This window comes from Gymnodraco acuticeps, unplaced genomic scaffold, assembly GCF_902827175.1.
Source record: "Gymnodraco acuticeps unplaced genomic scaffold, fGymAcu1.1, whole genome shotgun sequence".
In the NCBI taxonomy this organism is placed as follows: Eukaryota; Metazoa; Chordata; class Actinopteri; order Perciformes; family Bathydraconidae; genus Gymnodraco; species Gymnodraco acuticeps.
The window spans coordinates 13,963-26,244 of record NW_022989942.1 but is presented as its reverse complement, the minus strand read 5'-3'; the positions used below and the strand labels follow the sequence as shown (position 1 = coordinate 26,244).

At 41.1% G+C, this 12,282-nt stretch overlaps 1 pseudogene; it reads right to left on the bottom strand.

Moving 5' to 3' along the window:
• Positions 1 to 1,838: 1,838 nt before the first annotated feature.
• LOC117542489 lies at positions 1,839 to 12,048 on the bottom strand (annotated as a pseudogene).
• Positions 12,049 to 12,282: the final 234 nt, after the last annotated feature.

Below are 12,282 nucleotides of genomic sequence, written 5' to 3'. Positions count from 1 at the left end.
ATAACGGCGTGGTGTTGTTGCAGGAAGTCCCGATACATCGATACAACATTACGTGTTGATAGAAATCAACACGTAATGAAATAAGACCCCACGGTTTGATGATTGATAGGTCTGTGGGCTGTCTTTCATTTTGACACACAGAACAATGGGGGCTATCCTCCCTTATCCACAATGTAAAGTAATTCACACAGCCTCTTCCCTCTTCTCTCTGTGAGGAGCAGCAGGTTCAGCTTTCAGAACAAAGTAACAAAAAACACCATTCATTTTTTTTTCAATATGTCGTGAAGTAATAGATGTATTTATTTTTCTTCTCAAGAGATTACCAGAATGTGTATTTTACGTTAGTATTTCAAAAAATCTCCTGGGGGAGAATCCCCCCAGACCCCTGCAGGGGTTGGGTTTTCAGCATGTCAACTTTTTCACTTGTGGGGAAATTGCAGGATTGGCTCCAGGTCGCCCTTTTTATTTACAAGACAAATGTGCCTTTTTATTTCATACAGTTCAATTTGGATTGAGACAGGAAAATAATCTAAACCTCACGAGTGGCGTTTCACTGTCAAGGGGAGCGTGTATGTAATTACATTGCAAATACTAACTTGAGCCCCACCACTGTATGGGTTAGCCCTACCATAGATTACCCAACACAAATACTCTGGCACCGCCACTGTTTGCGGTCTACAATGACACTTTACCCCCATGCCCGGCGCCGTGGGAGGGCATGGGGGTAAAGTTGTAAAGTCAAGGTTGTATCTGTTTGCAATGAAGTTGTGGGGCGCTGAACTGTTCTTTTGATTATTTTGGTATATGATAGTAATTACTTATCTTTCAAATTTCAAGGAGGGTGAGCAAGCATCTTGAGGAACATTCATCATTAACTCCTCCAAAAAATATAGTTTATTTAATAATAACACTGAATATGTGAATCATAACAGTGATTGACAGCTGATAGGAATAATATGATTGTATGAATATGATAATATTCATACAGACAAACATCGATGAGACAGTTAATTAATGTACTTATTGCAGCAGTCTGCATTGATTTGGTACCCCTGCTGGTCTAAGAGTGAATACATGAAATAAGGACTAATGTTGTTAGTAAATTGCCCTGAGGGTCAGAACAACACACTGAAGCAAATATGCCTGATTTACCTTAGTTTCACAACTAGGATTCATTTTCACCAAGGTGTCTGAGCATTTAGACCAGTTATGAAAACTGGCCAAAAGCACTTCCTGCCGGACAACTTTCTTTGTAGCAGGAAAAGAAAATGTCCAAAGTGTGGCCGGGTAACAATTGAGTTCACTATTCTTTTAGGTAAGAAAGATAGAAAGTAAATGTGAACACTACTGACAAACAAGATAAGTAAAAGACCTCATTATATAAAGGCCCGTTTTCGGTATAATATATATTGTATTATAACTTAATCTGATGGATAGATCTGAAGCTGAGGGAAGTTAAAAGCATTAGCCTTTGGATTATAGTGGAGTCAAATTATTGGAGTAGGTACACTTAGTTATGGTCCGCCACAATTTGGCACCAAACAGCATACAAACAAGATTTTGAAGCACAAATCTTTGGGCAAAATAAACCACACATCACAAAAATGATGCAAGGAATTATTTATTTACTGATCTATGGTCACAACAACAGAGACACATATCACAAACAGTTGAATTCATCCTGAGAACACATGATGAGGTGACACAGATCACCAGGAGGCTTCCTAATTGGGGCGGACCTACAATTACTATTTACTTTTTGGCCAACCAATCATTTATTCAGAAAATGAAGGGGCAAAATATTCTTCAAGGTCTGCTTGGGCACGGTTACTCTTTTGCCAATATGGTGATTTGTTCATGAGGTACTTTTAACACTTTTCATGTCCACATTGTACATGTTGCCTCATGATAATTATTATGAGCAGCAAACATATGCACTCTCTTAGAGTGCTTGATCAAGATAGTTTAGGGAACAGAGGGGTATTATTTTATCAGTGATACAGACATAAAAACACATACAAATGTATTATTAAAATGATTTCACTATCACCACTGGACAACACACAGGCATGTTGTCAGTGCAGGCAAGTCCTTCTTCTATTCATCCATGAGTTGGCTTTATTGCAGTGGTGCGGGACTGATGAAGGAGGAAGAGCAGAAAAAGGAAGATGGAGGTGTTGCGTCTGTGGAGAAGAGATTCAGTCACATTCAGTTTGAAGAAATGTATATTCATTAAGTAAATTGTTACATCTTATAACAGCAGAGTGTCAAGTCAAAGTTTTCAGATCTTGAGCAAAATAATGTTTTATTGTGACCAGCAGAGGGAATCATCATTATACCTGAACATGTATAATATACTTTATTATGTCTTACTGTAAGAAATATCAATAGAGTTTTCTTTCTGTTCTCGTTTCATGTCGTGCCTGTGTTGCTTTAATAACACAGGCTTTATTGTCACATATATTGTGAAGTTTAAAAAAGATGATTAAAAGCTAGTCTCAAAGAGGCAAGCTCACTGGCTTCACATAACGTTATGCTTGCGTCTTTAGTCAACCACTATAGCAGTTGCTGATATGTACAGCTTCCACTACAGGTGAGGCGTAATATATTTCTGTATAATTGTCGTATTTTTACTTACCATATCTAGTCCACGCTTCTCTTCCCTCTGTATATCACTGCAGAACAACAGGTTGAAATGACATTAGAGAAAAATAAAAATAATTTTACTTCTTAAGTTAAATAATTGTTTGGGTGGTTACGGTGGAACTTAAAATAGAGTTATGAATATATTTTTGCATATTATAACACTCACCTGTACCAAGGTTGCTGCCTGCGCAAGAGACTGAGAGGGCAGGGGGAAAAAAGGTTGAAATTCAGTCAAAAATGTTGTCAATCACTTTTAAAATGATTCAGCTATGCCACCTTGTTTGTCCTGTGGTGCTTGAATCGTCTTTACTGCTGTTGTGCTCCCGAATATAGAAAGACATAAAATCACTAGTGCTAAAACTTTTCCGTTAAGAGCATAAACAGAGGGTTAACTTTTAATATAACAAACAAAAGGATACATTAGCTCCAAACTAAATTCCTATATTATTTATCATCATAAACAACTGTGAGAGATGTCACAATCTTACCTGAGTAGATCCTCTGGGCGCAGAAGAGGACTTTGCTGCCCTCTGGTGATGAGCGGAGCCACCACCACAGTGTAGACATCCCCACACTGGATGTTGGGAACATCACAGCTGCTCTCCCAGGGGGAGGCGGTGCAGGTGTAGTTGTTCCTGCTGCTCACCAGCTCTGTGACATAGCTGTGGGTGCTGCCAGCACCGCGCCAGTGCACCCGCAGAGAGCTGTGGGCCATCCCATAGAGCCGGATGCCTGATGGACAGCAGGCACCTGAGGGAGAGAGAGAGACATGAAGTGAGGTTTCTGCAGTGGCTTTAATGTCTGAAAGATAACCAGCCCTTTCAAAGAGAGCATGACAACACATTTTTTAATTTTTGGAACATATATTTCACCGATCTGTCAAATGTTAATCCTGACGCACATGAACAAAGCAGTCAAGAAATGCCTTTGAATTTAAAGTGTATTTTGTTGTTTTACAAAAAGGGTATGCACTCTACTGTTTAGTGTGGGTGTCAGAGCGCCATCTATTGGGCCACGAAGATAATGCTAAATGGTTAGATTAATAGAAGTAGGCTTACATTAGTCAGTAATTTACAAAACTATTTATAGTTTTTTTATAGCAGCTACATTTTTTAAACATTTACTTATGTTTTTACTTTGGAGGCTTGTCCTCAGATTTTTTTTTAATCTTAAAAAGAACTACAAAAATGTGAGAACCCCTTTTGTACAAATAAATATAAAAAGCGTTTCAAATCCAATTTTATTGAAAATGATTAACAGATTCCTACTTTTATATAGATACATACCATAAACAATCGTCTTTGATATGTATTGATTCTTTTTTTATAATAAAAGTGTCATGTCAGTGCTTTCTGGTAGATACACTACAGTTGCAATGTATTTTCTTTTCATTGGAAGAAAAACCCAATCACTCACTGGACGAGAAGCCCTCATAGGAGCAGTTTGACCGGCGCCCGCTGTGGCTGATCGCCTCCATGGTGACGGTGTAGTTGGTCCCACAGGTGATGCATCCCATGAGGCAGTGGGAGTCCATGGTGTGGCAGCGGGCGTGACCACGCGTTGATGTTAGGGAAGTGATGAATGTATGCGCCCCTTTAGCGGGAGACCATGACACATTGCTCATTGCCTGCGTCACCTGATCCACCGTCAGATCCACCGGGCAGCACGGTCCTGTAGAAGAGGATGATAAATGTGGTGTTGAGGAGTGGAACACAAAACTACCGTCTGTATCAAAATCCCTATATTCGTCCCACAGAGGGGACATTTACATTCGTTACAGCAGAAAAGCGCAAAAGACAGCTTGATATTAACTAATAAATCAGTTTGTATTACAAATATATCGGTGTTCGTATTCCATGTTGAGGAACCCTGAAGGTGTTCTTGAGGCTGTAGGTGGCGCTACACGTCACTAGCATGCTATTATATTGTTGTTTTTAAGTCCTTCCCGTCCATCCATCCAGCCATCTTCTTCCGCTTATCCGTGGTCGGGTCGCGGTGGTAGCAGTTCCAGCAGAGAGCCCCAAACTTTCTTTTCCCTGGCGACATCAACCAGCTCTGACTGGGGGATCCCAAGGCGCTCCCAGGCCAGCGAAGAGATATAATCCCTCCACCTGGTCCTAGGTCTACCCCTTGGTCTCTTCCCAGCTGGACGTGCCTGGAACACCTCCCTAGGGAGGCGCCCAGGTGGCATCCTAACTAGGTGCCCGAACCACCTCAACTGGCTCCTTTCGACGCGAAGGAGGAGCGGCTCAACTCCGAGTCCCTCCCTGATGACCGAACTTCTCACCTTATCCCTAAGGGCGACACCAGCCACCCTGCGGAGAAAACCGATCTCGGCCGCTTGTATCCGCGATCTCGTTCTTTCGGTCATGACCCATCCTTCATGACCATAGGTGAGGGTAGGAACGAAAGTGTTCCTTCCCGTGCTTTATAATAAAATGGTTCAATCACAACTTTTGACCACTCACCTGTTTCCAACAATTCAGAGTAGCTGGGTAAACCTCAAGCCTGCGGGGCTGGTTGCTATGACGCTGACTTCAAAGTTAGAGCCACAAGGAAGGTCAGTGATGTCGCAGCTGTTTTCCGTCTGTGTTTGCAGGTGCGTGTGCCGTCATCTCCCGACGCTGTCACCGTGTAATTAGCAAGCCTGTTGTTTGGAGTCCAGCTGACACTGAAGCAGGAGGAGTTTCTCTGAGTCAACATCAGATTCATCGGCATGCATGGAGCTGACGGGTGGAGGAAAAGAGGAATTAAGAGCATGATCAAACCTTTGAGACTACTCCACATACAGTACATGAGGAATGGATGTAGGCCTATGTGTAGTTTTAAAAGATACTGTATAGCTCTCTGATGACCAGTCTAGTTAATAATATTAGATCTCAAGCATTTGAAGTCATTCAAAACTTTTTTTAACTGCTGTTTAAATGGGAAATCTGAAAATGAAATAAAGTGGAAAACTTTACAACTTCAAAATGTAACTGGATATTTGCTGGATACATGTGGGCACACGTTTCCTACCTGTGATTTGTGTGTGAGCTTTGCATGCCCGGTTGCATCCGCTGATGTCGTTGCAGGGTGTCACCACCACGCTGTAGGAACTGTCGCAGCTGAGATCAGAGAGGGCGCACACCGGAGCCGTGTCGTTACACAGGATGACCTCTGAACTGTCTGCAGCTCGAGTCTGGTACAGCTCTGCCCCCCCGAGAGACCGTCCACGTGATCTCAAACGTGTCAGTGCTCACGGCGGAGATGGATACACCCTCTGGACAACAGGGCACTGAAAGACACACAGGGGGTGTGATACACAGAAAATCATGAATTCAAATCTGTCCCCTCAGTGGCTACTTACAGGTGGTTGTAGTTGAGAACCTGTCCTTCAGGACTGCTGCCAGCCTGGTTGAAGGCCATCACAGACATCAGGTATGTGTGGCCACATGTGCAGTTGTAGGTGCAGCTCCTGCTGGTGGTGTTGCAGCTCTCCTCTGCACCGTCTCCTCTCTTGATGAAGGCTGTGTAGCTGTTGACGTGAGTCACCGTGTCCCAGGTCAGCGTGCAGCTTCCTTCTGTCGACTCCACAACAGCCAGAGACTGTGGGGGGCAGGGGACTGACGGACAGGACAGCAGGGAGTTTAGTCATATTTTAATGACTGAGGGTTTCAGAGCAAACTAATGCTGCCATCATTTTTTTTATCCATATCTAGCACTAATGTGTTAATGTTAGAATTCTACATATAAAATAATAATGTTTCTCATTAAACAACTAAATGTAATCATAACTCTTGTAGCGAAGTGTATGTTTTATTTCATTGCATATTAGATTTAATCTATTAAATTGAAGAGAAAATTAAGACTTCTGATGGGAAAAAAAAGCGTTATGTATTTTATGTTTGAAGGGAATGTGAAGATGGAATCCTCTTATAGATGTCTCGTAAACAGATCATAAATATGCAAAGACGAATAGATTTCTAGTCAACTTTCAAAGTAAACCATTTTGATAATCCATTAATGGAAGGATCAGAGGTTCAAATTGATCCTGTAGTCACATTTATGGCATCGAAGTGTAAGGAACTTTGGATAAAAGTGATGCTAAATAAGATGTAATGAACTAAATAACTTACAACCAACACTTATACAGTATCTTGTGATTAGTCCAATACGCCTTGCATTATTATGGCTTGCTCATTATATGTCTACGGTGCCCTATTACAAACAGATAGTTCACAAGTGTGATCGGAAATAAATGTAGTCTAATACTCACAGGTGATGAACACCACGGGGCCGGATGGATCGCTGGGCCCGGCCTCGTCGGAGGTGCTGACCCGGCCGGTGTGTACCTCTCCGCAGCCCCACTGGAGACAGGGTGCAGGAGCTGGATGTGGAGTTACAGGTGAGGTTCTGGTCGCTCATCACATGGTACTGGAGGGACCCAAAGACCCCCTCATCCCGTTCCCAGGACACTGAGATACCGGCCAAACCGTTATTCATCACCATGGAGACATTGGCAATAGATGGCACAGCAGGTCCTGTGAAAACATGCCCAATGATGCATTAAATAAAAGTACACATAAAAACACACTAATAAGAGGAGTAGTATAATTAGAGTAATAGTTTCTAAATTACTCTTACCAGTAATGTTTCGTGAGGGAAATGTTATTACTAATAATACTGTATTCATCAGATGGCTGCCGTTCTTAGATATAGATTTCACAGAACAAAGGGTTTTAATACTATTTCAAACAACTTCAGTCATGTTTTATGTAGCTTATAGAGGCTACATCTCATGATAATCATTTGAAGATATATGTTTTTACACACTAAAAAAAGTTCTGTGACTGTGGCAAGTTTATTTAAAATTGCAAGCCTAGTTAATATTTTCTCTTATCACTACACGTATAATATTTCTTACATGATCAAATAAAAAAGGCACATGGACTCTATATACTTATAGGAGCAATCATGGGTATTTCCCACACACAGAAAAGAGTCTCGGTGCACGCTTACTTGTCATCTGGTTGATGTACAGACTGTCCTCTCCCTGGCGGCCCTCGGGGTCCCAGGCGAAACCCTTTATGACGTAGACTGAGCCCATATCCAGGCTGGAGACGATCCAATTGGTGTTGGAAGTGTTGTGCTTGATGATGGTGGTGTTCCAGGCAAACTTGTACAGAGACAGGCTGTACTGGACAGCGTTGGCAACAGGAGCCCAGGACACAGTGATGCTGTTGTTGCTGGGAGAGGAGGCGGAGAGCTGAGGAGGGGGCAACACTGTGGAGGGGGACAAAGTTTAACATTATGAAGCAATTAGGGCGACTGTACTTTGAGTAAATATGTTTCTCTTGACTTTGATTGTTGCTTACTTGTAATGTAAGATGTATGCTTTTGAAGCCAAGTCTTAAGGGAATAAATATCTTGAGTCATGTTTCTGGTATGTTTTACAGCAGTCCTAGTCAAGCCCTTGCTTTTTGTGAATCACATTTTTTTATTGTCAGTAGTCACAGATCCAAGCAGTGATGTCAGAATGTGGGCTGCACCCAAGTATCAGCCACTTCAGACTTTTATGCACCAACTACAAAATGAAAATCATAGTTTTCATGTTGTTCATTCAAGGAAGCAAAATCAAATCAGAGGTGAATAATGGCAAACGGCCAACAAAAACGATGCGACTGCCTGTAGCATGTTATTTTTTACTCATGTGGATCAGATAGTCCCCTGGGCCCAGGAGTTCAACACTTTTAATCCTCATCTGAACAGATTTGGATTTTGGGTAGTTCAAAACCTAAAAACAGGATTAGGATCACTTTGATATCCAATCAGATCAGGAAATCCAAGCTTTAATCTGGATCAAATCTTCAAAACGGGTAGTCAAACCGAAAACACAGGATTGGGATCAATTTGATCAACAAACTGGATTATCCTGATCCCAACAGAGGGGTGGATCTCCAGTGGATTACCAGAGCAAAATGTACTGTACAATTTATTTTAAAATATGTTTCAATTTAAATAAGATGGCAAAGTTTGTTAACTGAAATAATACACAATTTAGCCTTCATGGGAAATACATTTTATTTTTGGTCACGTTTGTGGTGGCCTATTTTGTTTTCAACCAAATGTTGATGACATAAATGTTTATGCTCATTAAAGTATCACAACAAAATTGTCAATCACAAATGTAATTTAGATTAAAGTAAAATATCTTCAACAAACAAAAAAAGTCCATCATCTGTCATCACCTTTCAAATTAAAAAATATAATTAGACATTATAGATGTCTTTGCAACGTGGTCTCTTGTCTTCCTTGTATTATTTTTCATATCCACTAGATGGAGATCGGTAGGATTAAATCACTGATATTCAGGATCTAGTCATCTTGAAAAGTCGTAATCTGGATCAGAGTGATCCTATCCTGAATTGCTTTGAACTACTGGGACAAAATCTGGCCGAGTTGTCTGATCCTGGATCACAAAACATGGGATTTCAAAATCTGATCGGATCTGATTGAGATTAAAAGTTTTGAACTCCTGGGCCTGGGGATGGGGTAGAGAGGTGCCAGCCATGTTCTCAGGATCAGGTCCTCCTATTGTGTTCAACAGAGAAGGGTCCGGTATATTTACCGTCTTTACTGGAAAGACCCTAAGCCATTGAGCGGTAAGAAAAACCCTGGATTCTTTTTGCACAAAAACTGAAGATAATGTGTATAATTCCATGACAGGACTGTATACTCTGCTAAGAGACAATTCAGGAGATCAAGTGACTTCTACAGGGTATGGAGACTGAGAAGAACAGCGCATATTGTTTCTTACTGAATATGTGACTCATTGCTATAATCCAGCCCTTGGGGGTTAATTGTTTACCCACTGAATACATTTGAGGTTTTGCTTCTCAATCTTGAATTATGGACACAAACGCTACAACAGTACCTGTCTTTGCAGTCACAGGGGAAGATGGCTGGCTGTGGCCTCCACTGTTCACAGACATGATGCTGAGTGAGTACTCTGTGTACGGGTCGAGGGACTCAATCTCAGCGGGGGAGGAGGACACGATGTTTTCTCTGATGAAGCGGTTGGGATTCTGCAATCGTATGATGTAAGATGTCGCCCCGGTCTTCAAGCTGAAAGACACGATAAAAGTCTTGCTGTCCTTTGACTTCACTGTCAGGAGGGGATCCATCACCTCAGGAGCTAAAAGATTCACAAGAAATACAGTTTGACGAGATACTACACCTTCCCAGCAATAGTTGGCAATGCAATCCATCTTTTTACCACCAGATTTCAGGGCAAAATATTTATTTTGTGTCTGCAACGTCAATTTGAATGCTGAATGTAATAAAATAAAACTATTTGCTTAAAGAAAGGCTTATTTAAATCATGAGGCACTAACAGTGACTCTTCTGTGCTCCTCATCAAAGTATAATTTAAGTGTTTAAATGTACACGTTACTTTAGTTATTCAGATAACAAATGTTTAAAAAACATTCTGACTGTAATGTGTATACACACTATAGACAAAGTATTGGGCCACCTACAGGAGCTTTTATGACATTCCATTCCAAATTATTGGGCATTAATATGAAGTTGGTCCCCCCCCTTTGCAGCTATATTAATTTCTGGAAAGGCTTTCTACAAGATTTTGGAGAATCTCCATTCTAATTCATCCCAAAGGTGTTCAAGTCAGGGCTCTGTGCGGGTCAGTCAAATTCTTCCACACCAAACTCATCCAACCAGGCCTTTATGGACCATGCTTTGTGCACTGGCACAGTCATGCTGGAACAGAAAAGGGCCTTCCCCAAACTGTTTCCACAAAGTTGGAAGCATAGAATTGTCCAAAAATGATGAAGCATTAAGAATCACCAGAAAAACAAACCCATAGCATTATCCCTCAAACTTTACAGTTGGCACAATGCAGTCCGGCAGGTAACGTTCCCCTTGGCATTCGCCAAACCCGTCCATCAGACTGCCTGATAGAGAAGCGTGTTTCGTCACTCCACAGAACACGTTTCCACTGCTTCCAATGCTCTGCATGGCAGCACTCCGCAGTTATGGAGTCAGCAGAGCTTTGGCGACTATTAAGCACTCTGCGACCCCGCTCTGTAACTTTACGTGAGTTGCTGTGGTTCCTAAATGCTTAGACTTTGCAATAATAACACTTACAGTTGACCGTGGAATATCTACGAAATAAAACATTTCACGAACTGACTTGTTGCAACGGTGGCATATTACAGCACGTTCAAATTCAATGAGCTCTTTAATAATAAATTACATTTATAAGGCGCTTTTCCTGGTGCTCAAAGTGCTTTAGAACGACCCATTCTTTCACAAATGTTTGTAAAGGCAGACTGCAGGGCTAGGTGCTTGATTTGATACACCTGTGGCAATGGGACTGAATGAAACACCTGTATTCAATGATTAAGGAGTGTCCCAATACTTTTGTATATACCATAGACCTATATATATATATATATATATATATATATATATATAAATATATACACACACGATATATTTTATATATATATATATATATATATATAATTAGTTTGCCCGAATATCACAGAATAAAACGGTAGGCCTACTGTACTAACTTAACTAAAACACATGCACCGGAACGTTTTTTTGTGTGTGATGAAACTAAACAATAATAAAACACTCAGTGAAGTGCTTTAACATCACAAGGTTACCTCACCTGAGGAAGAATCGATAGTTCCAATGTTTAGTATCTCTTGAGCATTATCCAGAGCTGCAACTGTGAATGTATACATGATGTTTGGGGACAGAGAGTTGATGGTGCCCATCACTGTGTTTGGACCAAACAAGGCATAACCAACGGGGTTGCCTGGGGAGTTCTGGGGGGCGGCGATGACCTTGTATGAGCTGGCTCCGTAGACCCTGGTCCATCTGAGAATCGCGCTCTTCGATGTTGCAGAGAACACGGATACTTCGATATCTGATGAGAGAGCATCTTTAAAGTAGCCTACTTTTTTACAACCTGAGAAATTGATTCATTTACAGATATTATGTGCAGATATTTTGTGCCCTTTCATTCTCATATGAAAATGATATTACCATCTGCAGTGTAGTTATGGTAACATATAAAATACATAGGCCTACCTTGTGCTGCAGCCTGCAAATGTAGATAAGAAAATAATAAAAACGGTTATGGATTTATATGAAATTCAAGTTCCTACTACTTGACTGTAACATTGTATCACTCCTTTTTAAAAACAGGATTTCTGAGCCTAAAATGAAATAAGCAAAATTACTATAACACATTTTAGTCCGTTACTTTACCTGTGAGCATATGCTCAGCAAGACAAAAATCGCTGGCCACTTCATATTTTCTTGAAGTAAAATGACTTCTCTCCTCATACTATGCAGCTTCTGTTGGATTCAAATGCTTCTCTCTTCAAGGTTTCCCCTTTTTTCTAAACATACTGTGTCTGTGCTGGTCTAAATAGCTGCATTTGGTCCCTCCCACTGAAGCAATTGACTAGTCACAGTGACGTAGCGTAATAGAGAGGTGAAGTCCCTCCCCTTCCGGTGGACCTCCAGGGGACCTTAGAGGCTTCTCAATTCTTAAATTTCCCCTCCTCGGCCCCGTCTCAGGTCGGTTAAATTAAATCCTTGCTTCCCTCACTTGCGTCG